This window comes from Triticum urartu, chromosome 7, assembly GCF_003073215.2.
Source record: "Triticum urartu cultivar G1812 chromosome 7, Tu2.1, whole genome shotgun sequence".
NCBI classification, from domain to species: Eukaryota; Viridiplantae; Streptophyta; class Magnoliopsida; order Poales; family Poaceae; genus Triticum; species Triticum urartu.
In genome coordinates, this window is record NC_053028.1 from 220,181,063 (window position 1) to 220,206,535 (window position 25,473).

The following is a 25,473-nucleotide window of genomic DNA, read 5'->3' on the forward strand; positions in this document are numbered from 1 at the left end:
TCGGGTAGCCGGACTATACCTTCAGCCGGATTCCAGGACTATGAAGATACAAGATTGAAGACTTCGTCCCGTGTCCGGATGGGACTTTCCTTGGCGTGGAAGGAAAGCTTGGCGATGCGGATATTCAAGATCTCCTACCATTGTAACCGACTTTGTGTAACCCTAACCCTCTCCGGTGTCTATATAAACCGGAGGGTTTTAGTCCGTAGGACAACTTCATCATACAACAATCATACCATAGGCTAGCTTCTAGGGTTTAGCCTCCTTGATCTCGTGGTAGATCTACTCTTGTACTATCCATATCATCAATATTAATCAAGCAGGACGTAGGGTTTTACCTCCATCAAGAGGGCCCGAACCTGGGTAAAACATCGTGTTCCTTGCCTCCTGTTACCATCCGGCCTAGACGCACAGTTCGGGACCCCCTACCCGAGATCCACCGGTTTTGACACCGACATTGGTGCTTTCATTGAGAGTTCCTATGTGTCGTCACTTTTAGGCCCGATGGCTCCTTCGATCATCAACAACGATGCAGTCCAGGGTGAGACTTTTCTCCCAAGGCAGATCTTCGTCTTCGGCGGCTTCGCACTGCGGGCCAATTCGCTTGGCCACCGTGAGCAGATCGAAAGCTATGCCCCTGGCCATCAGGTCAGGTTTGGAAGCCTAAACTACACGGCTGACATCCGCGGGGACTTGATCTTCGACGGATTCGAGCCACAGCCAAGCGCGCCGCACTGTCTCAATGGGCATGATATAGCTCTGCCGCCGAACAGTGCCTTGGAGGCCGCACATGCATCGGTTCCGACCATTGATTCGGAGCCTACTGCGCCGATCGAGGATCAGCGGTTGGACGCTGCCTCAGGGGCTGCGATCTTAGAGGCGATCGAGCCGAACTCCAGCCCCGCGCTCCGCATGGCCCGTGACTCCGAGGAGCCGGATTCCTTTCCGAACTCCGAGCCCCCCGCGCCCCTGCCGATCGAATCCGATTGGGCGCCGATAATGGAGTTCACCGCCGCAGACATCTTTCAGCACTCGCCCTTCAGCGACATCCTGAATTCGCTAAAGTCTCTCTCTTTATCAGGAGAGCCCTCGCTGGACTACGGTCAGCAAGGATGGGATTCGAATGATGAAGAAATTAAAAACCCACCCACCACCCACTTCGTAGCCACTGTCGACGACTTAACCGACATGCTCGACTTCAACTCCAAAGACATCGACGGTATGGACGACGATGCAGGAGACAACCAAGAACCAACGCCTATAGGGCATCGGACAGCCACCTCATCTCACGATGTGTACATGGTGGATACCCCTAAAGGAAGCAACAACGAGGAAAACGGGGATGGAAAGAGGGATCGATCTCTCGAAAAACAATCAAAGCGTCGGCGTAAACGCCGACCCAAGCCCCGCCTCGATAAAGACCCAGCCATAGAGCAGGATGAGCCGGTAGACGACGAGCATGCCTTAGAGAAACCGTCCCAACAGGACAACCTGGATAGAGAAACCGAACATCCCTCCCCCGGCGAAAATGGCATTCCGGACGACCCTACGCCGGACAAGCCCACGAAGCAGAAGAACCTCCACAAACGGCTCGTTGCAACCGCACGCAGCCTGAAAAAGCAAAAGCGGAAGCTAAAAACTATGGAAGATGCACTCAGGATCAGATGGAGTAAAGTAATCAATACCGCAGACAAATACGGCGACAGTCGCCGCACTAAAAGCTATCCGAAGAGAAAGCTACTGCCTGAATTCGACGAGGAGGCCTTAGAGCCCTCGCATTCCAAAAGTGAGAAAGCCACACGGTCGGATAGACGACCCCATGGCCAGCATAAAGCGGCAAGCAGCGCCGCACTTAAGCCGGCATGCGACCCACTTAAGGATTCGCATCATGGCCCAGCCAGGTCCATTTACGGGCCAAGAAAGCAAGCTCTCGTAAGCAATGCAATAAAGCCATTATCAGAATCCGGCACACCCAAATACAGGGGTGCCGCACACCCCCTTATGTTTCACTGATGAGGTCATGGATTATGAATTTCCAGCGGGATTCAAACCCGTAAACATAGAGGCATATGATGGAACAACAGACCCTAGAGTCTGGATCGAGGATTATATCCTCCACATACATATGGCTAGAGGAGATGACCTCCACGCCATAAAATACTTACCCCTCAAGCTTAAAGGGCCAGCCCGGCATTGGCTCAAAAGCCTTCCTGAAAACACAATCGGAAGTTGGGAAGAGCTCGAGGACGCTTTCCGAGCAAATTTTCAAGGGACCTATGTCCGCCCTCCGGATGCAGATGATCTTAGTCACATAACTCAACAGCCCGGAGAGTCAGCTCGGCAATTCTGGAATAGATTTCTTACTAAAAAGAATCAGATAGTCGACTGTCCAGACGCTGAAGCCTTAGCGGCTTTCAGGCATAATGTCCGAGACGAATGGCTCGCCAGACACCTCGGCCAAGAAAAGCCAAGAACAATGGCCGCACTAACAAGCCTCATGACCCGCTTTTACGCAGGAGAGGACAGCTGGTTGGCAAGATGCAGCACCAGTGACCCAAGTACATCCGAAACTAGGGATGGAAACAGAAAACCGCGATGCAATAAGGACCGTCGCCAGACTAAGGAAAAAAGTCCGAAGAGCATGGCAGTCAACGCCGGATTCAAAAGCTCACGACAGAATCAGAAAAAGTCGCCCCTCCAAGATAACAGGGACGACCTATCCAACCTAAACAAAATCTTGGATAGGATATGTCAAATACACAGCACTCTCGGAAAGCCTGCTAACCATACCCACAGAGATTGTTGGGTTTTCAAACAATCCGGCAGACTCAACGCCGAACACAAGGGGCTCGACACACCAAGCGAAGACGAGGACGAACCCCAAAAGCAGAGTACCAGGAAAGAAAAGAATTTCCCACAAGAAGTAAAAACAGTAAACTTACTCCACATAACAAAACGTGCGGCGCCCATAAAAGTACGCGCCCCACAGCCTATCCCAAAGGAATCCCGCCACTGGTTGTCAAAACCAATCATCTTCGATCATCTGGATTATTCTAGAAGTATCAGGAACCCATGCTGGACTGCCGTGGTACTCGATCCAATAATTTGTGGACTCCAGTTTTCAAATGTCCTTATGGACGGTGGCAGCGGACTCAACCCGATATATCAGGACTCAATCCGCCACATGGGGATCGACCCAAAAAGAATTCGCCACAGCAAAACCTCCTTTCAAGGAGTAACGCCAGGTCCGGACACCCATTGCATGTGTTTTCTCCGGCTCGAGGTTATTTTCGGCTCTGCCGATAACTTCCGTCGTGAAAAGCTGACTTTCCACATCGTCCCATTCTCAAGTCGCTACCAAGCACTACTGGGACGCGAAGCTTTCGCCCGCTTTAACGCAATACCGCATTATGCATCTCTTACGCTTAAGATGCCCGGTCCACGCGGCATCATCTCCTTAAAGGGGAAGCAGTGAGAACACCTCCCCCAAGCGGAGGATTGTGCGGCCGCTTTAACAGCCCCACAATACAATGGCTTCACCAGCCAGAACATCGGAACAGGTCATTAAGACCACGGACACGGATAGACGAGTCCGGCACAAAAGTATCGTTGATAAAGGCTTAGTGGCCATATACCCCTGCACTAGGGGCTTCACACGTATAAAATAAGAGACAATAAAGCTCAATTTTTCATATTTTACTTTACACTTTGTTTATTTCATATAACTTTTGTTCGGCACGCCCCTTTTTCAACTTAGTTGCTCTCTTTTTACAGATGAACGTCGTGCTGCGCCCGTCCAGGATACGGCACAACGGAGACACAGGCGCAGACGTGCAGTAGGGACCCGTTCCAAGGATTCTTTTCAGATTAAGACCCTGCGTAAACCTTTTTTACTGTCTCTTGTTGATACACATCCCCTGGATCTATGACCAAAGAGGAGGCTGGCGTCTTGGCATGTGACCACGTCAGAATTCTTGCGCGTACCTGGACACTAGGGGCTTATACCTCAGAGCGTTACCTCGCCCGCTCTCATAAAGACCGAATACCTTAGGGAGTGTTCGGCGTCGCGAGTTTGGCATTATATGCATCAGCTCCGAGTCATGATTTTGGTCAAACGTTGGGTTGCCCGGCTCCTGTGTTCGGCCGCCTTACGTTCCACTCTATCGGCTAAGGTGGCACCAGGAGAACTACTGCAATTGTGCCCTGGTTCGGCCAGGCGAGCACCTCAGTAGAGAAAGCCGAAAACCGACTGTCATGATATGGTGTGAGACTGGTCAACCACTCGATGACTCTCCGGAATCTGTAGGATTCCTCCGCATTAACGAAGGGCCGTTTCCCGGCCAGGCACATACGCGCCCCGAATTCGGGCGAGCACAGTCGCCACCAGGGGCTACCTAAATAGTCCCATTGTCAAGCTCCTATGGCTAAGTGAAAGTGTTAAAGCATTATAGTCCGGTTGCCTAGCTCGCTGCGCTATCACCTCCTTTGTAGAACCAAGACGTTGGATTAAGTGTGAAAATGCGCCTTCTGCGAGCACCCCCGCACTATGTGCGTGGGGGCTGAAGCCAACGACTGCAATCTTTCAGATTTTGTATATATATCTTAAAACGGCCGCACAGGAGGTGTTCCAAATACTTGAAGGCACAAGTATAAAAGGCTACTACAATTCATCAAAATATTCCTTTATAATTACATATGCTATCATAACATAGCATCCTTCGAGCACTGCGCCTCTATTACACGAGCGCCTTCAAGGACTTCCTGAAAATAGTGCTCGGAGGGTACTCGGCTATTGTCCGAATCTCGGGATGCAACAACGGTGGTCTCCATCTCTGCCCAGTATGTCTTGACACGGGCAAGAGCCATCCGTGCGCCCTCTATGCATGCTGACCTCTTCATCGCATTGATACGTGGCACCGCGTCAAGGAATTGCTGCACCAAGCTGAAATAACTTTTCGGCTCCGATCTCCCCGGCCACAGATAACCCATGACGTACTTCATGGCGAGTCCGGACAATCTATTCAGTTTGACCCATTGAGCTAGACGATCGTCCACTGCCAGTGGACGCTCTGGATTCTGGAACTGCGACCAGAAAAGCCTTTCCACTTCGCGATCTTCTTGATCTCGAAAGTATTCGGTCGCATCAGCAGCACTCGCTGCCAAATCCAGATAGGTGTCCTCCGCACTCCACATCCGGTCCAACGAGCAAACTTCGGATCTCAAAACTTCCTCCGCAGCATAAAGGGCTTTCCAGCCGCAATCTGTCCGGCCTGACGCAGCTCCTCCTTCGCAGCTCTCATCGCAGAGCGAGCGTCCTTGGCATCAGCAACGACCTTCTCTAAGTCCGTCTGTCTCGCCTGGTCTTCTTTCTCAAGAAACTTGCAATGGTCAGCAGCACCTTTTAACTTCACGGCCATCTCGGCCATCTCCTTCTTGCTTCGGCAGTGAGCAGCCTGTTCGGCTCTCAGCTCTTCAAGGGCCTTCTCGGCAGCCGCATCACTTTTCCTGGCTTGTTCCTTAGCTCGGGCAAGTTCCGCCCGAAGACTCTCCACGGTGGCCGCACCATCTGTGTCAAGCACACACATTGTAAGATACTGGCATAAAGCTCCTCTTACCAGATGCCGCCCGAGGAATTGCATACCTTGAGCCTCATCAAGCCGCTCGTTGACGAGCGCGATGTCGGCATCTGCCACGTCAGGTTGCCGCTTTAGTTCGGCAAAATCATCAGTTCGGCTCGATTCTGGACACTTCGCCACCTGTATACAAAGGCGACATTTTAGACCTGGGATTATGATCCTCTGCGCGCCGTCAATTTTGACAACGCACACAGTCTCAGGGGCTACTATCTACACAGGGCGCATCTTGTTTATGCGCAACTGACAAAGAAGTACATTATCAAACGTACCTCTAGACCCATCAGCAAACTTCTGACGGCCTCATGCAATCCGCTTTCCACGGACGAAATCCTTCCAATCACCGTACCCATCAATGCACGGTGCTCCTCTGAGATAGAAGCTCGCCCCAGCAGAATCATCAGCTCCTCCGACCGCGCATCAGACGGTGCCGGACTCGTCCTATGACCTCCATCGAAGGCCGGACGCGGAAAACCTTGGGGGACATATGGCTACCTTCCACCCCTGCCGGATTCGGAGAAACCCTCCGCGACGACACCTCAGGGTCGCCCGCCTCGCCAGGCAGTACGGCAGGGGGAGACGTTCCACTCTCCATCATCTCCGGAAGAAGATCCCCCGAAGACGAGCTCTACTGAGAAGGGCTGAGGTCCGAGCTACAAAGTAAAATTTTGGTTAATCTTCTCAGATAAAAAGCAAGGATTTCTCTCATCCCTCTAAAGGAAAATCTTTCTCTACTTACGGCTCGCTGGAGGGCTGATCCCTTTGAGGGCGTAGTTCGGCCGAGGATCTCCCCGGCGTCGGACCCTCTGACAAGGACTCTTTCCCCCGCTTTGAGGCCATGGTCTCCGGGTCGTCAGAGGCGGCCCTCTTCTTCCCCTTAGGAGAGGAATTGTCAGTTCTTCCCTTCGGAGCAGCCTCCTTCGAGGAGGCCATAGTTTCCTTGTCCTCCCCCTCACTTCCCTCCAAAGGCACAATCTTCAACATCCTGACTAGCACGGGATCCGGCCTGGTCTCAGGAAGGGGAGCCGGACACCTGATCAGCTTTGCCTTCGCTATCCACTCCTGTTTAAAAGGACAGCTCTTTTAGGGGCGAATTTATGACAATTTTACGGATAGCGAGTCCGGGCACAAGGTTACTTACTTGAGTATCCGGGCGATTGCAGCTTAAACCTGCGTCCTCGGTCAAATCCGGACACATTGCTTGTGATCCGAAGAACATTTTATACATCTCCACGGGCGTTGCACCCATAAAATGCTGGAGAGCTCGTGGTCCCTCCGGATTAAACTCCCACAGACGAAGGGAGCGACGTTTGCCGGGCAGTGTTCGGCGAATCAGCATGACCTGCGTCACCTTGACCAGGTTGAGGTCTCTTTCTAAGAGATCCGTAATGCGGCCCTACAACAAGGGCACGTCTTTGGATAACCCCCAATCTAATCCTTTATTGACCCATGACGCTAGCCGTGGTGGGGGACCTGAGCAAAAGGCAGGAGGCGCCACCCACTTGGTGCTCCTGGGAGCGGTGATATAGAACCACTCTCGTTGCCACAAGCCGAGCTCCTCTTGAAAGGAGCCCTCGGGCCATGGAGCATCAGCATTCTTACTTATGACAGCGCCTCCGCACTCTGCGTGCCGTCCCTCGATCATCTTCGGCTCCACTACAAAAGTCTTGAGCCATAATCCGAAGTGAGGAGTAACACGGAGGAAAGCTTCGCACACAACGATGAATGAGGAAATGTGGAGGATGGACTCCGGAGCTAAGTCATGAAATTCCAGTCCATAATAGAACATCAGCCCCCTCATGAAGGGATCCATCGGGAAGCCTAACCCCCGAAGGAAGTGAGACATGAACACTACGCTCTCACCGGGCTGGGGACTGGGAATAGCCTGCCTTTGAGCAGGCAACCTATGAAAAATTTCGGCGGTCAAGAACTTAGCCTCTCTCAACTTTAGCACGTCCTCCTCCGTGATGGAGGAGGGCATCCATCGGCCTTGAAGGTTGGAACCGGACATTGTCGAAGGTCCGAGGTGCCTAGAATCTGGAGCCTAGGGTGTTGGAAATCGAGGCGACGGGCGAACTTGTTTTGAGATTGGAGAAAAGGAGTAAGGCCCTGGTCTCTTTATAAGAGGTTGAATACCAGGAGCCCTCCCCGTAACCGTTTGGGACTCGCCTTTAATCGAGAAGACATGCTAACTGGCACGATTGGGTTACCCACGTCCGTATTGATGAGAATCCCGTAAATAAAGGGGACACGATCTCTGCTTTGACAAGACGTGCCAAGGAAACCGCCTCGCAAAACACGCTGAGGTGGAAAAGTGAAAACGATTCGAATAAAGGCTTGGCCGTGGTGTGATGTCACGCTGCGGAATACGTCAACAGATTAGATTTGTGTTAATATTATTCTCTCCGTGGCAATACGCGGAAACTTATTTTGCAGAGCCGGACACTACTCTTGGTGTTTACAAACTTTTATGAAGAATTTGGAGGAGGAACCCGCCTTGCAATGCCGAAGACAATCTACGCGCCGGACTCGTCGTCATTGAAGCCTGGTTCAGGGGCTACTGAGGGAGTCCTGGATTAGGGGGTGTTCGGGTAGCCGGACTATACCTTCAGCCGGACTCCAGGACTATGAAGATACAAGATTGAAGACTTTGTCCCGTGTCCGGATGGGACTTTCCTTGGCGTGGAAGGCAAGCTTGGCGATGCAGATATTCAAGATCTCCTACCATTGTAACCGACTTTGTGTAACCCTAACCCTCTCCGGTGTCTATATAAACCGGAGGGTTTTAGTCCGTAGGACAACTTCATCATACAACAATCATACCATAGGCTAGCTTCTAGGGTTTAGCCTCCTTGATCTCGTGGTAGATCTACTCTTGTACTATCCATATCATCAATATTAATCAAGCAGGACGTAGGGTTTTACCTCCATCAAGAGGGCCCGAACCTGGGTAAAACATCGTGTTCCTTGCCTCCTGTTACCATCCGGCCTAGACGCCACAGTTCGGGACCCCCTACCCGAGATCCACCGGTTTTGACACCGACAGCGCGGATGCGGCGACGAGGACTTGCCGGATCCGGCGGGGCGGCAGGAGCGCGGGGACGATAGACCTCTGGCGAAGGTTAGAGCTCCAGGCGGCGGAGGAGGCACAGCGGCGCGATGCAGGTCGTCGAGCGCGTTCGGCTTTGCACGAGCAGGCGAAGCAGGGGAGCGGCTTCCAGGAAGATGAGTGGTGGCGGCGTTGGTGCTTCCGGCAACGACAGACGGCGGGACTACCACGCAGAGGCGGCTCAAGGTCGAGGGGAACTGATTCCTGTGTGGGAGGTGGATCCGGTCCCCGGAGATGGGTCTAGATGGTGCCGGACGAGCTCGAGCTCCGGGCGCCATTGCATCGTTGTTCCTGTCGACAAGAGGGGAAAAGCAGGGGGTCAGAGAGGGGAATGGAGAGCAGAGGGAAGGGGAAGCAGAGGGAAGAGGGAGAGGCCTGGCTGCGGTCCGGTTTCCTGCTCCGGCGAGGAGCTGCAGGCGCGAAGAGGAGTTCGGGCAGGGGGGATCGGGTGCTGGTGATTGGATGGGGAAAACGAGGGAGGCAGGCGGTGTGGTAGGTGGATCGAGAGGAGTGGCTGGTTGGTTCGGTGCCAAAATCGAGGAGGGGAAAGTGGTGGCTGCTGATTTGGATCGAGGGAGATCCCAAGGAAGAGGGGAGTAGGTCGGGTGGCGGCGGAAGGGAAGGATGGATGTGACAAGCCTCAAAAACTAGGGTTTGACTGATGTATATAGCATATGGATTTTTGGGTAGGGGCTACCTCGTCCCTCCGATCGTAATCGGACGGTCAGGAAAAATAGGCTAGGGAGTCCAAATGAGAAAACGGTGATGTTTTGTAGATGGTTGGGGATGATCTAGATCCAACGGTGACGACTGTCCGGGTCGGGTTCGGGTAAGTTTCGGACACGCGCGAGGGGTCGATGCACTGTGCAAAGAGGGGGGTAGGCTAGGCCTAGGCTGTGTAGGAGAGGTCTCAGGATGAGAAGAGAGAGAGACGGAAATGCAGCCCAGCAAGGTTTCCGAAGACCGAAAACGTCTGACGTTTGACCGACTATATTGCCGATATAGTTTAACGGTTGGGCTATCAAAGGAACTCCGAATGCGATGAAACTTGGCAGGTGACCTACTAACAACAAAACAACACCGCATGCCAACTTTCATCCCATTCCGAGAACATTTTCTGGCCACTTATAAAATAATATTTCGGACATGCCGCGGGCGCGTGCGAGTGTGTCTGGGCTCAGAACGGACAACGAAAAGGAACGGGGAGACCGGGATGGATGCAAGTTTTGAAAACATGATGATGCAATGCACGTGAAGACATGAAGAAATGCAACACGCAAGCAAATGACATGACAACGTCGGTGAATAACTGAAAGACACCTGGCGCATCGGTCTCGGGGCGTCACACCTCTTGAGTCTTATGGGATTAGAAAACTAGAGAAATTTTGATTAAAGAGTGCTTGGTGTCACAAGAAAGACATATGAGTTGAGCCTCTTGGATTTGTGGGATTATGAAAATGCAGGCACAAGATTAGAGTGACATGTCATACTCATATAGAGTTTCTTTTTTTGCAAAATGACACATCATATAGAGGATTACAAAATGATAGGAATTTCAATGTAAGAGTGTTCGATGTCATGGGAAAACGACGGAATTGTACCGAAATGATTCAGTGGATAGGCTCTTTTTTTTCTCCAAAATAAAGTGCAAAGCAACCCTTGCGAAATTTTTGAAAGTGCTAGTTATCGACTAGAGGGGGTGTATAGGCGATTTTTATGAAAGTCTTCAAAACACGGGGGTTTTGAAGAAAAACGATAGAAATGAACCTATTGATATGCAGCGGAAGGTAGACTACACTAGATAAGCCATAGTCAAGTAAGCAATGAAGTGAAAACATGAAGACTATCAGCACTAGGTAGTATGGATCGGGATAGAAGATAGTATGAAGCCAAACAATAAAGAGTCTTCACTTAGTGAAGTCAATCAGATCATACATGCATGCAATGACTTCACGAAGACAAACTGTAAAGTAAAGGGAAGTGAATGATAGAACCAGTAGCTTGATGAAGACAAGGATTTGGTAGACCAGTTCCAGTTGCTGTGACAACTGTACGTCTGGTTAGGGAGGCTGAGATTCAACTCAGAAGACCGCGTCTTCACCTTATTCCCCTTGAGCTAAGGACACACAGTCCTCACCCAATCACTCTGGTAAGTCTTCAAGGTAGACTTCCAAACCTTCACAGACTTTGTTCCCCGGCGATCCACAATGACTCTTGGACGCTCAGAACTTGACGCCTAACCGACTGGAGGATTCACAGTCCTCTAGTGTAACAAGTCTTCGGGTCACGCAGACAGAAAGACTTTAGTGATGCCTAACACTCTTTGGCTCTGGGTGTTTTGGGCTTTGTCCTCGCAAGGATCTCTGTCCCAAATGCTTCGGAGGTGGGTTGCTCTCAAACGACAAAAGCCGTGGACTAAGTCTGAGCAACCACCAATTTATGGTGTAGGGGGTGGGCTATTTATAGCCAGGAGGCAACCCGGCCTGATTTGTCCAAAATGGCCATGGGTCACTAAGGAACTGACACGTGTCCAACGGTCAGATTTCAAACACACGCGGCAACTTGGCTTGGGCTACAAGTTAAGCTGACTCATCCAGCTCTGGATAAGATTTGCTCTCATAGTCTTCGCTCAAAGACATAGGATTTGGTTGAGCATCACATCAGTCACTCTGACTTTGTTCACTTGGACCCCACTTAACAGTGAGGTGGTTCCTATGACTCAACAAAGAAGAAAATGAAACTACGAAACAACTATGTCTTCGTACTCCATAGTCTTCATACGATGTCTTCTCATGTCATAGTCTTGAATGTGAATCTTTTCACAGACCACCATTGTCTTCAATGTCTTCACACATTTTTAGGGTTCATCTCTGATAGGTAAACTGAATCAGTATGGGACTACTACTTGTGTTATCCTGCAATTCTCACAAACACATTAGTCCCTCAACCAAGTTTGTTGTCAATACTCCAAAACCAACTAGGGGTGGCACTAGATGCACTTACAATCTCCCCCTTTTTGGTGATTGATGACAAACTGGTTGAAGTTTTCAACGGGGATAAAAGTATGTGAAAGTTGGGAATTACGGCATTGTCTTCATAAGTAGCAAAAGGCTCCCCTGAAGATGTGCATATAAGTAGTTTACTTTTGAATGCAAATGCACATGGTAGGTTTTACTTTGTGGAGATCCTCTTCAACTTATGAAGACAATTCATCATGCATATAAAAGATATAACGAAGATAATGACATGCATAATGAAAAATGGACGTCTGTGGAATGACTTCATGCGGAATTTATCATCACATCACGGAGTAGCAGAAAAAGTAGCAGACGACCATCGAGTTTAAGTGTTATAACCCAAAGAACAAAATGTATCCAAAAAAAGAGTTGTAAACACTTGGCAAAAATAGTGCAACCACCCATAAGGACCCGCTTGAAGACTATCAACTCATATGCTTCTCCCCCTTTTGTCAGTAATGACCAAAAAGGTTTGAAGACATAGAGTATCTACTCGTTCCCATCAGGAGTAGATTTAGGTGCAGGGTCGACGTTGGAGTTCGGTGGTGCAGAAGGGCCTGGTGCAGTGTTGAGATGCAGTGAAGCCATGGTTGGGGAAGTGGCATCGTCTTCTTCATCGACGACTCTCGCAACAACAGTTGTAGCTGAAGACGAGTACTCAGAATCTTCTATTGATGGAGTGTGGCGCCAACTTGCATTGCGTGGAGGTCTGGAATCAAATTTGAAGCTCTCAACGAAGCCATCTTCACGAAGATCTTTTTCAGGGCAGAGTAATGTGAGACTCTTCCAAGACCGCCGGTAGGCTTCATGGGCTACGAATGAGTTCTTGGTGGCCAAATTTCTGATGTGATTGACATCCACCAATATACTCTGCATCTGATGCTTTAGCCAGTCATGATGCTTATCTTGCTTCTGATGTAAGGCCACAAGAAGCTCTCGGTCATTGAGAACATGAGTACGCTTCCGAGGCCTTTGAGCAATTGTACTGTCAGTGGCTTCGGTGTTTGCACGGTGAGGCACACATATATTGCCAGCCAGATGATAAGCAGGAGTTGCAGCATTGGGGACATGAGTGCCTTCTATTGGCTGCGTGAAGCTTTGGTGATCAACATTATGAAGATATAGCGGCTCCTTGGCAGGTTCTAGGTAGATGGCTTCGATGGACAGATCAACCTCAGGTAGAAATACAAGATGGTTGTGCGCTGAGGGCTGATAGTCAACAGAAGAGTGGATCTTGATCAGGCGCATCACCCATGGAGCATAAAACTTCAGGCCAAACAAATCAATCCCAGATGCAGCAAGTTGTGTGATGAAGAAATCCTGGGTGTTGAATCTGATGCCATTGACGATGTAAAACACCAAAGTCTTCATGGCTCCTTCAAGTTTAGCTCCAGCAGTATATCCTTTGATTGGCCATAGAGTACGCCTCAGAATATGATAGACTGTGTGTGGCAAGTACTCGAGGTCTTTGACGAAGAATTCCTTGGGATATTCAGCATCTTGAGGCAATGGCTTCATCATACTGAGCATCTGACTCATATTGGGTTCAGGCCTCTAGAGACACTCTGCAGTTCATCGCGATGACGCTGGCAACCAGGCTCATAGAATTCGCCTGGAGTGGGCAGGGATGTAAGCTCGATGATGTCTTGAGCTTTGGCTTCATGATGCACATCTCCTGACATCCACTCAAGGACCCATGTCTTCGGATCCCTGTTGTAGCCATGAATGTGAAGAGTGACATAGAATTGTAGTAGCAGTTCTTCATTCCAGTGCTCCTTGTCAGTAACGAATGGGAGAAGACCAACCTCCCTGAAACAGTCAAGGGCTTCTTCAAGACAAGGCAGCCCGGCAATGGCTTCATAATCAAGGCGCATGTGCGGAAAGATTCGCCCCTGATTGTACAAAATGCAGGAGTAGTAGATGCGCTGTTGATAGCTCCAGAATCAATCAGATGAGATCTTTGGCTTCGAGTAGCGATTCTTGGCACTATCTAAGAAGGTATTGTGTGCCCTGAAGCTGTTCACGTTGAACGATCCTGGGGACGTGGCAGCACCTGGAAGCCTTGGCAGCCTGGGCTTTGGTTTCTGAACATGTGGCCTCTGATCCACATGATAGTCATATTGAGGTCCAGGAGCAGTGGGAGGCACCATAACGGGCCATCAAACTGTGACAAGTTCACCACGATTATAGGCATGTTCAATGGTGTGAGGCCTTGGAGGAGGAACTGGAGCTTCAGTATCCATAGTGGCTTCAGGCGCCACATTAGCTTCAGGCGCCATATTATCTTCAGGCGCCACATTGTCTTCAGCCATGACAGAGTCATTGGCTTCAACATCATTATTTGTGGCCGCCTCAGTAGTTTCAACCTCCGCCTGTTCAGCAATAGGAGGGTCAGGCACATACTCATTCTCCTCGAGAATGACTTGGTCAGTTGGAGGGGGTGTAGAAACTCTTTCTTATTCTATTAGTTCTTCTTTTTCTTCATCGACTAATGCAGCCGGAGTGTCTTTAGCAGCTTTGGCTTCAGATTCGGAGACATTCACAGTTGGGGTGGCTTCAGGAAACACTTGACGTGCTACTGAGCTATGTTGCACTTCCCCTTCTGGAATACTCGACCTGGTGACCTGTGGCCTGGGGCCTTTGCGAAGCCTGCGGAAAGCGGGCGACGCCTATGGTGATGCAGAGGTCTGTACCATGTAGTTATCATCGTCAAGCACCGAAGTGGTGACTTGAGGTGTTGGAGTTCTGGGTGTGTCTTCATGAATGGGGGTGTCTTGTTGAGGGCGATCGGCCCACAAATCATCCTGAGTGATTGGCGTCAGGGGACGACCAATATTGATGAGTTCGCTGTTCGTAAGAACAGGCGATGATACCACTTGATGCTCGAGTTGAGGAAGGACTTCATCATCTTCAACATTGTCTTCATGATCAATGTCTTCAGCTATGGTGGGGTCAACAGCTAGAACTTCTTCATCTGCAGGAGCCTCTGTGAAAGTAGGCTCGTGAATTACTAGGCGACGCTCTTGGTTGGTGGAGGTTGGTCGAGCAACAGAAATAGGCTCAACCACAAGGGGCTCAGAGGCCGCAACATGCTCTTTCTTTGAAGACTTTGTCTTCAGCTTCTTCTTGGATGGGGCTTCATCAGAGGTGTTCTTATGCTTGCGCTTCCTAGCATCAACTTCAGCTGCCCTGGTCTTCTTCAGTTTTGAAGCTGCTGAGGGGACCTTAGGCTTCGAGCCTGTCATGCTGGCAGGGAAGACAATATGAGGTTCTTCCTGCCTTGGTGCTTCAGTTCGGACCGCTGCAGACTTCTTTGTTGGCTTGGAAGCCATTCTTGGGTCAATGCCAGGACGGCCAAGAGCTTTGCGCTTCTCAGCCTCATTGTGAGCTTGAACACATTTTTGCGCAAAGTATTTCATGCGCTCTCTTGAACCTTTAGCTTCTTCACGTTTCTTGTGAAACTATTCTTTGAGCTCATGCAACGTCTTCTTGAAGATCTGAGCATCTGCCACACTAAGCTTGGCCATGTTCTTCTTGAAGTAAGCCTTTTCATAGTCAATTTTGTTCTTCAGCTCAACTATCCTCTGAGCCACGACCACGTCATTAGCAATGGCTCCGTGGAAGGTGATGCTGATGTCCACTGGAAGCTAAAGATCATCGAAGCTTATGCTCTGGTCGTCGAACCACTCATCAGTGAAGTTATTCAAAATATCCACGTCAAAGAGGGGCAGATCGTTGAAGATCTCGGCCTCTTGTTTTCTCTTGATGAGTTGCTCAAGGGCGTCATCACCAAGATCTTTGTCACTTGACAGATCAATGGTGTCTTCTTCGTTCCTGAGAATGGCAGCTGGAGTCAGTTCATGCCCGAAAATCTTCTTGGGCTTCTTGGGTTTCTGTGTCTTCTCGGCCTTTTTGGAGACACGAGACAAGTCTTTCGACTGCACACTGGCTTCAGGAGGTGCAATGGCCAATGGCTTCACACGCGAAGCTTTTGGTGAGGCATGGGGCTTTGAAGCCTTTGATTTCTTCTTCTTCCGCGGCTTTGGTGGTGCTGGCGCATCTTTCGAGTCTGCATCATCAGCAGTGTGCTCCACCGTAGCCCCCTGTATAGTTATGTGAGTAAGAAGGCCATCGAGGTTGTAGAAGGGGCCGATGACATTTGGATTGCCATCACGGGTGCCATCAGCCATTGGAGCAGATGGACCAGGGTTGAAGTCGAGTCCCGGGTCCTTCTTGTTCTTGACAGCAGACTCCTTCGCAAATTGATAATTGCGCTTGAAGAGATTGTCGTCATGACACCATAACAGTGATGATGGGTCAGCATTCTCTGGGTGTGGTCCTCGGAACATGGAAGGGTAGAAGCCTTGAGCAATGACTTCAGACTTGGACTTGGGCTGCAGATTTTTGTATAGAATATCTCCCCAGGGGCCCTTGATGGCGTTCTTTTCAGCATATTCAGCAGTCACAAATCTGTACATGAACCATTGCTCTGCCCAATATCTTCGAATCCATTGGATTCGGGTCTTGCGCTCGCCATAGCTCTCCTCAGGATTTGACTTGTCTAGCTCAAAGAAATCTGGAGGCAAATCCTTGGCTGTATCTCCACAGCACTGCCTGCCGCCCTTTCTAGCTGATTTCTGTGTTGCCATTGTATTCAGATTAAAAGGCTTCAAGACAGTGAATGGCTTCCTCTTGCTGGTCAGACAGGAACTGGCTTCAGGTGAGTGAATATGAAGCGGTAAGAACTCTGCAAATGAATGCAGACTATGAGAACCAATGGATTCTCCCACGAACATGTACATGTGACAACATTAGAGATGTGAGGGAAGGGGAAGAGGTCATATGCATTCTCAGAAGATTTTGAAGATAAATTAGTTTTGAAGACATTGACCTCATAGCGCGAAGACATTCACTTATTTGAAGAGAGTCGGTTCCAGAGTTGTACAAATCCATGAATAAGTACAAGTGAGGAATCTAACTAGTTATGAAGCATAAGTGAATATACTTGGCATGATATGAGATGCAGATAAGGATGGATCCATATTTGGAAGTGAACAAACCACTTTTAGTTGAAGTGGATGGATCTGACGGATCTAAAAGGCAGTAAAAAGTAAGATTTAATTACTGATGAAGCTACGTACGTAGGGTAAGGTCATAGACCTGACCTAGACATCCTCCCCTAGGACAGCACCCTAAAGCCAGGATCATCCAAAGGGTATCATCATCCACTCGACCGGAAATGTTCCACTCGGAAGAATCGATATCACTCGACCATCGCAGAAGTCACCCGACGGGCAGAAGAGCTAAAGCCACTCTGCATATGCAACGGTCGAGCATTTACTCATAGGCTTAATTGGCATTCACAACACTTTAATGTGGGTGTTACCAGTAATGTTCTCTCTTCAATGTACCTTAAACCCTCTGTGTCGTGGGCTGGCTGGGGTCCTGGCGCACTCTATATAAGCCACCCCCTCCACAGGCACAAGGGTTCGCACCCCTTGTAACCCACACGCATATAATCCAGTCGACCGCCTCCGGGCTCCGAGACGTAGGGCTGTTACTTCCTCTCAGAAGGGCCTGAACTCGTAGAACTCGCGTGTACAACTCCTCCATAGCTAGGATCTTGCCTCTACATCCCTACCCCCATTCTACTGTCCGACTTAGAACCACGACAATTAGCGCCCACCGTGGGGCAGGTGTCTTAGCGACTTGTTGGAGAAGTTGCGTTTTTTTATCCGCATCAACATGGTTTCGGGCGGAGGTTTGGCCGAGGGCCCCGAGATCCGTCTCGGTGCGCTCGTATTCGTCGCCGACGACTCTGCTTGGCTCCAAGAAGCGCCACTTGACGTCGAGGCGCTCCCCGTCCGCGGGGCAACGCACTTTCGCGCGTGCGTCCATGGCGTCCTCCTACGGCAGTCGTCGACTCAGTATCGGTCGGCTCCTGTACTGACCTCCCTCCCTGCAGCCTGCCGGAGCAAGTGTTTCGGTCGATCGAGGCTTCAGTAGTGGGTGAGGCATGCGGTGGCTCGCCAGTCGGCCACCCCCAAGTCGCGGCAATCGAGCCCGACGAAACTCTCTACGGCCTGTTCGACCTGTCGACTGGCTCCGTAGAGACTGCATCTGAGTGCGACAGCAGCGACCCCGCGGCGGAAGTTTTGATGGTCAATGGACCACGCAGTCCTCCTGGCTTCACTCGTGAAGACGGAGGCGACGGGGGCGGCGATCCGTCGCGTGTTCACAAAGAGTACCGCCCCGAACCCCCCTCTTTGCAGCGAAGGTCAGAACTTCGCCGCCGGGACATGGATGCACTTCACACTTCTATCGTTGGAGAAACCCCTGAGGCCCAGGCCTTGGAGGAGGCGCGCCTGGCCAACTTGGCTGAGCGTACTCGACTGGAGAACCTCCAGCGCGCACTCGACGAGCGTGCTCGGCAGCGTATCCCCGAGTCTAGTCGATGCCAACTTTTTCCGCCTCCGACTCAGGTATACCGAACTCCGATCCAAAATCTCGCAGCTACAACCCGAATAGCGGAGTCAATACAACCTTCCTAGTCAGAAGCTGGTCGAGGTCTGGTGCAGATCCGGGCTTTGCTCCGTGCGGCGGGAGAGCAGAATACAGCAGTATCTCAGTCGTGGAATAGGATCCATAGCAGATCCTGTTGGGGAACGTAGTAATTTCAAAAATTTCCTACGCACACGCAAGATCATGGTGATGCATAGCAACGAGAGGGGAGAGTGTTGTCCACGTACCCTCGTAGACCGAAAGCGGAAGCGTTAGCACAACGCGGTTGATGTAGTCGTACGTCTTCACGATCCGACCGATCAAGTACCGAACGCATGGCACCTCCGAGTTCTGCACACGTTCAACTCGATGACGTCCCTCGAACTCCGATCCAGCCGAGTGTTGAGGGAGAGTTTCGTTAGCACGACGGCATGGTGACGATGATGATGTTCTACCGACGCAGGGCTTCGCCTAATCACCGCTACGATATGACCGAGGTGGATTATGGTGGAGGGGGGACACCGCACACGGCTAAGAGATCCAAGGGATCAATTGTTGTGTCTTTGGGGTGCCCCCTGCTCCTGTATATGAAGGAGTGGAGGAGGGGGAGGGCCGGCCCTCTCTATGGCGCGCCCTAGGGGAGTCCTACTCCCACCAGGAGTAGGATTCCCCCTTTCCTAGTAGAACTAGGAGCCCTTCCAAGTAGTAGGAGTGGGAGGGAAGGAAAGGGAAGGGAAAAGGAGAAGGAAGGAAGGAGCGCCCCCCCTAGTCCAATTCGGACCAGCCCATGGGGAGGGGTGCGGCCACCCTTTGAGGCCTTTCTCTCCTTTCCCGTATGGCCCATTAAGGCCCAATACGAATTCCCGTAACTCCCCGGTACTCCCGAAAATACCCGAATCACTCGGAACCTTTCCGATGTCCGAATATAGTCGTCCAATATATCGATCTTTACGTCTCGACCATTTCGAGACTCCTCGTCTTGTCCCCGATCTCATCCGGGACTCCGAACTCCTTCGGTACATCAAAACACATAAACTCATAATATAACCGTCATCGAAGTTTAAGCGTGCGGACCCTATGGGTTTGAGAACTATGTAGACATGACCGAGACACGTCTCCGGTCAATAACCAATAGCAGAACCTGCATGCTCATATTGGCTCCCACATATTCTACGAAGATCTTTATCAGTCAGACCGCATAACTACATACGTTGTTCCCTTTGTCATCGGTATGTTACTTGCCCGAGATTCGATCGTCGGTATCTCAATACCTAGTTCAATCTCGTTACCGGCAACTCTCTTTACTCGTTCTGTAATACATCATCCCGCAACTAACTCATTAGTTGCAATGCTTGCAAGGCTTAAGTGATGTGCATTACCGAGAGGGCCCAGAGATACCTCTCCGACAATCCGAGTGACAAATCCTAATCTCGAAATACGCCAACCCAACAAGTACCTTTGGAGACACCTGTAGAGCACCTTTATAATCACCCAGTTACGTTGTGACGTTTGGTAGCACACAAAGTGTTCCTCCGATAAACGGGAGTTGCATAATCTCATAGTCATAGGAACATGTATAAGTCATGAAGAAAGCAATAGCAACAAACTAAACGATCAAGTGCTATGCTAACGGAATGGGTCAAGTCAATCACATCATTCTCTAATGATGTGATCCCGTTAATCAAATGACAACTCATGTCTATGGCTAGGAAACTTAACCATCTTTGATCCAACGAGCTAGTCAAGTAGAGGCATACTAGTGACATATTGTTTGTCTATGTATTCACACATGTATTATGTTTCCGGTTAATACAATTCTAGCATGAATAATAAACATTTATCATGATATAAGGAAATAAATAATAACTTTATTATTGCCTCTAGGGCATATTTCCTTCAGATCCGTGGTTGCAAACACAGTCCAGTCAGCTCACAGCCCGAGATCGCCCCCGAGGCGTGAAGGACGTGAGGACCGGCGAGATCAGTACAGAAACCGCGAGCAGTATGATCACCGACTCGATCACGATGATCGTCGTCGAGTGCCCACGCCTCCCCCAAGGAGTGGGTCATACGTGCCTCGGCAACATGATGACAGACGTCCTCATAGTGGTGGGCGAAGGATTCCAGTCGACCCAGGGAGCGGGCTTTGATGCGAGATCTATTCTCGTTCAGGGTCTGGTCGACAGAAATAGAGCTCACAGAGAGGGTCACGACAGAGATTTCCCAACCAGCAGCAGGGTACATGTCTCAGGTCGAGAGTGCTTCAGCGGAGCCATCAGGGCTGCGGTGATTCCTCCCAACTTCAGGTTGGCGACTGGAGTTAGTAAGTTCACTGGCGAGTCCAAGCCTGACACTTGGCTTGAGGATTATCGAGTGGCTGTACAGATTGGTGGTGGCAACGATGAAGTGGCCATGAAGCACCTTCCTTTGATGTTGGAGGGCTCAGCCAGAGCGTGGCTGAATCAGTTAGCGCCTTGTAGTATTTATACTTGGGAAGATCTTGCCCGAGTATTTGTCAGAACATTTTAAGGTACTTGCAAACGGCCAGCAGGGCTGACAGAATTGCAGTGTTGTGTTCAGAAACCGAATGAAACTTTGAGAGATTATATCCAGAAATGGATCACGTTGCACCACATGGTGGAGAATGTGTCGGATCACCAGGCAATTTGTGCCTTCAAAGAAGGCGTTAAGTATCGGGAGTTGAACCTGAAATTCGGTCGGACAGGAGATATGACTCTGACTCGGATGATGGAGATTGCCACCAAGTACGCCAATGGTGAAGAAGAAGACCGACTCCGAAGTGGCAAGCACAAAACAGTCGCCCACGAAACCGGAGGAGGGAACTCCAGTCGGAAGCAGAAGCGCAAAGCCGAGCCAGTCGCTCCTAGTGAAGCCTTAGCCGTGACTCAAGGAAAGTTCAAAGGGAAACCCAAAGGGCCGTGGAACCCCAAGAAAGTAAAAGATCAAGATGGAAATGATGTGCTAGATTTACCATGCCACATTCACACCAAAAAAGATGAAGAGGGTAATTTCATTTACCCGAAGCATACCACTCGACAGTGTCGACTCCTTATCCAACAATTCCGAGATAAACAACCCAAGGAAAAGGAGAAGGAAGCGGACAAAGTTGAGGATGAGGAGGAAGACGATGATGGTTACCCCCATGTCAATTCCACTCTGATGATTTTCGCTGATGTTGAGAGTAAGAGTCGACTGAAAGTCATCAACAGAGAAGTGAACATGGTCGCTCCGGTGATGCCTAGTTATTTGAAGTGGTCTCAGCCTGCCATTACATTCGACCAGTCCGATCACCCAGCGCACATAGGCACCCCTGGGAGGCAAGCGCTGGTGGTCGACCCAGTAGTCGAAGGCACTCGATTGACTAAGGTTCTGATGGATGGTGGCAGTGGTCTGAATATACTATATGCAGAGACGTTGAAAGGAATGGGATTCCGATGTCCAGACTCAGTGAAAGTAATATGAGTTTCTATGGAGTTATTCCTGGCAAGAAGGCTGCGTCACTCGGCCAGATCGCCCTTGATGTAGTTTTCGGTGATTCCAAGAATTACCGCAAAGAAAAGTTGACATTTGAAGTTGTGGATTTCCAGAGTGCTTATCATGCTATTCTAGGCAGGCCAGCTTATGCACGTTTTATGGCTCCCCCCCGTTACGTGTACCTCAAATTGAAGATGCCTGGTCCTAAAGGGGTGATCACTATCACTGGCAGTCAAAAGAAGGCAGAAGAGTGCTTCCAGAAGGGCTCAAAGATCGCCGATGCACAGATGGCAGTAGTAGAGTTGCAGGAGTATGAAAAAAAATGCAGATCCAAGTGATTTGTTGCGAGCTAAGAAGCCTACCACAGATTCAGCATTCCAGTCATCTGGTGAAACGAAGCTGATTCATATTCATCCAACGGATCCCAATGCTGCTCCGACTCACATTTCAACAACATTCGACTCCAAATAGGAAGAAGCGCTCATATAGTTCCTCCGTGAGAACTGGGACATCTTTGTATAGAAACCTTCTGACATGCCAGGTGTTCCCAGGGGACTGGCTGAGCATCGTTTGCGAGTCGACCCAAAAGTGAAACCAGTCAAAGAACATCTTCGACGATCCACCGTACAGAAGAGGAAGGTAATCAGTGAAGAAGTGGCTCGGCTTCTGGCAGCTGAGTTTATCCAAGAGATTTACCACTCCGAGTGGTTAGCTAATGTTGTCATGGTCCCAAAGAAGGACGACTCACTTCGCATGTGCATCGACTTCAAACATATCAATCGGGCCTGCCCGAAAGATCACTTTCCTCTCCCTCACATTGACCAAATAGTTGACTCGACTACGGGGTGTGAGCGTTTGTCCTTTTTGGACGCTTATTCCGGGTATCATCATATCCGTCTGTATGGACCCGATGAGATAAAAACAGTTTTCATCACCCCATTTGGGTGCTTCTGTTATGTCACTATGCCATTCAGTTTGAAGAACGCTGGAGCCACATTCATGCGGATGATTGAGAAGTGCTCGCTCACTCAGATCAGTCGGAACATGGAAGCATACATGGATGACATTGTGGTCAAGTCATGTAAAGGTTCCGACCTACTGGCTGACCTTGCTGAAACCTTTGCCAACCTCAGAAGGTATGATATCAAGCTTAATCCATCAAAGTGCACGTTTGGAGTTCCAGGCGGAAAATTACTCGGTTTTCTCGTTTCCGAACGAGGGATCGACGCTAACCCAGAGAAAGTGGGTGCCATACTCTAGATGAAACGCCCTGTGCATGTGCATGATGTCCAGAAGCTTACTGGTTGTTTGGCCGCCCTAAGTCGATTCATTTCTCGCCTCGGTGAAAAGGCACTGCCTCTTTACCGACTGATGAAGAAGTCAGATAAGTTCGAGTGGACTCCTGAAGCTGATGCAGCATTTGCAGAGCTTAAAGCCCTGCTTTCCACCCAGTTGGTGCTTGCTGCTCCAATCAGCAAAGAGCCTTTACTGCTTTACATTGCAGCCACTGGACAAGTCGTCAGTACAGTACTTACGGTTGAGCGGAAAGAAGAAGGAAAAGCCTATAAAGTTCAGCGCCCAGTATACCATGTCTCTGAAGTTTTGACTCCATCAAAGCAAAGATATCCACATTATCAGAAGCTTGTTTATGGGATTTATATGACCACGAAGAAGGTTGCACATTACTTCTCTGATCACTCCATTACAGTCGTCAGCGACGCTCCATTATCAGAGATTCTGAACAACAGAGATGCAACTGGTCGAGTGGCAAAGTGGGCGATTGAACTCCTTCCCTTAGATATCAAGTTCGAGGCAAAGAAAGCTATCAAGTCCCAAGCAATAGCGGATTTCCTCGCCGAATGGATTGAACAACAACTGCCGACTCAAGTTCACTCGGAGCACTGGACCATGTTCTTTGATGGCTCCAAGATGCTGAATGGTTCCGGTGCTGGGGTGGTACCGGTATCCTCCCGAGGAGACAAGCTCAGATATGTCCTCCAGATTCACTTTGATTCCTCCAATAACGAAGCAAAATATGAAGCACTCTTGTATGGGTTGCGTATGGCCATCTCACTCGGCGTCTGTCGCCTCATGGTCTATGGCGACTCAGATTTGGTAGTCAATCAAGTGATGAAGGAATGGGACGTTAGAAGCCCAGCCATGACTGGTTACTGCAACGCGGTGAGGAAGTTGGAAAAGAAGTTTGAGGGGTTAGAGCTCCATCATATACCCCGACTGAAAAATCAAGCAGCATATGATTTAGCAAAGATAGGTTCCAAGAGAGAAGCTATTCCCAGTAATGTGTTCCTGGAGCATATTCATCCACCTTCAGTTCAAGAAGATCCCTTCGCTGAAGAGCCCCCGCAGCCTAAGAGTGCCACAGATTCGACTGAAGTTGAGGTCCCAGCCGTGGTTGACTTGACCATGGAGGTGTTGGTCATCACTCCCGACTGGATGGTGCCATACATTGCATATATCCTTAGAAAAGAGCTCCCAGAGGATGAAGAAGAGGCTTGACAGATCGTCCGTCGATCCAAGGCCTTTACTGTAATAAGAGGACAACTGTTCAGAGAAAGTGCAACTGGAGTCAGCCAGAAATGCATAACGCCAGAAGAAGGTCGAGTGATCCACCATGACATCCATTCGGGGACCTGTGGTCACCATGCATCCTCTCGGACCATTGTGGCTAAAGCATACCGAGCTGGATTTTATTGGCCACGAGCAAATGAAATGGTGAAAGATATAGTCGGCAGATGTGAAGGCTGCCAGTTCTACTCCAATATGTCGCACAAACCTGCATCAACCCTGAAGACCATTCCACTCGTCTGGTCCTTTGCTATTTAGGGATTGGACATGGTTGGTCCACTGAAGACTGGTAGGAGTGGATTTACAAACGTGCTTGTAGCAGTCGACAAGTTTACCAAATGGATCGAAGTCAAGCCTATTAAGAATCTTGAAGCTAGTACTGCTGTCAGCTTCATCAGAGAGTTGATATTCAGATATGGGGTTCCGCACAGCATCATCACTGACAATGGATCGAACTTCGATTCTGATGAGTTCAGAACCTTCTGCGCCTCACAAGGCACACGAGTCGACTATGCTTCAGTCTCCCACCCCCAGTCGAATGGACAAGCAGAAAGAGTAAATGGCCTGATTCTCAAAGGACTGAAACCCCAAATGATGCAAGATCTCAAGCACGCAGCGGGCGCCTGGGTTGATGAACTTCCATCAGTTCTTTGGGGATTGAGGACAACTCCCAATCGGTCGACTGGCCGAACTCCATTCTTCTTGGTCTATGGGGCTGAAGCTATTCTACCGAGTGACTTGCTTCATAATGCACCACGAGTTGAGCTCTTCTCTGAAGATGAAGCAGAACAATCTCGGCAAGACGCAGTCGACCTCCTAGAGGAGGAAAGAGAGATGGCCTTGATCCGGTCGACCATTTATCAGCAAGACTTGCATCGATTCCATGCTAGACACGTAAAGGGTAGAGCCTTTCAAGAGGGTGACTTGGTTCTTTGAGTGGATCAGCAGAAACCACACAAGCTCGCCCCAGCTTGGGAAGGTCCCTTCATTGTCACCAGAGTGATCCACAATGGAGCATACCACCTTTACAATGTCGAGCATAAGAAGGACGAGCCACGGGCTTGGAATGCGGAGCTGCTCCGCCCCTTTTATACTTAAGTACTCGTTTGAATAAAATGTAATAAGAAATACC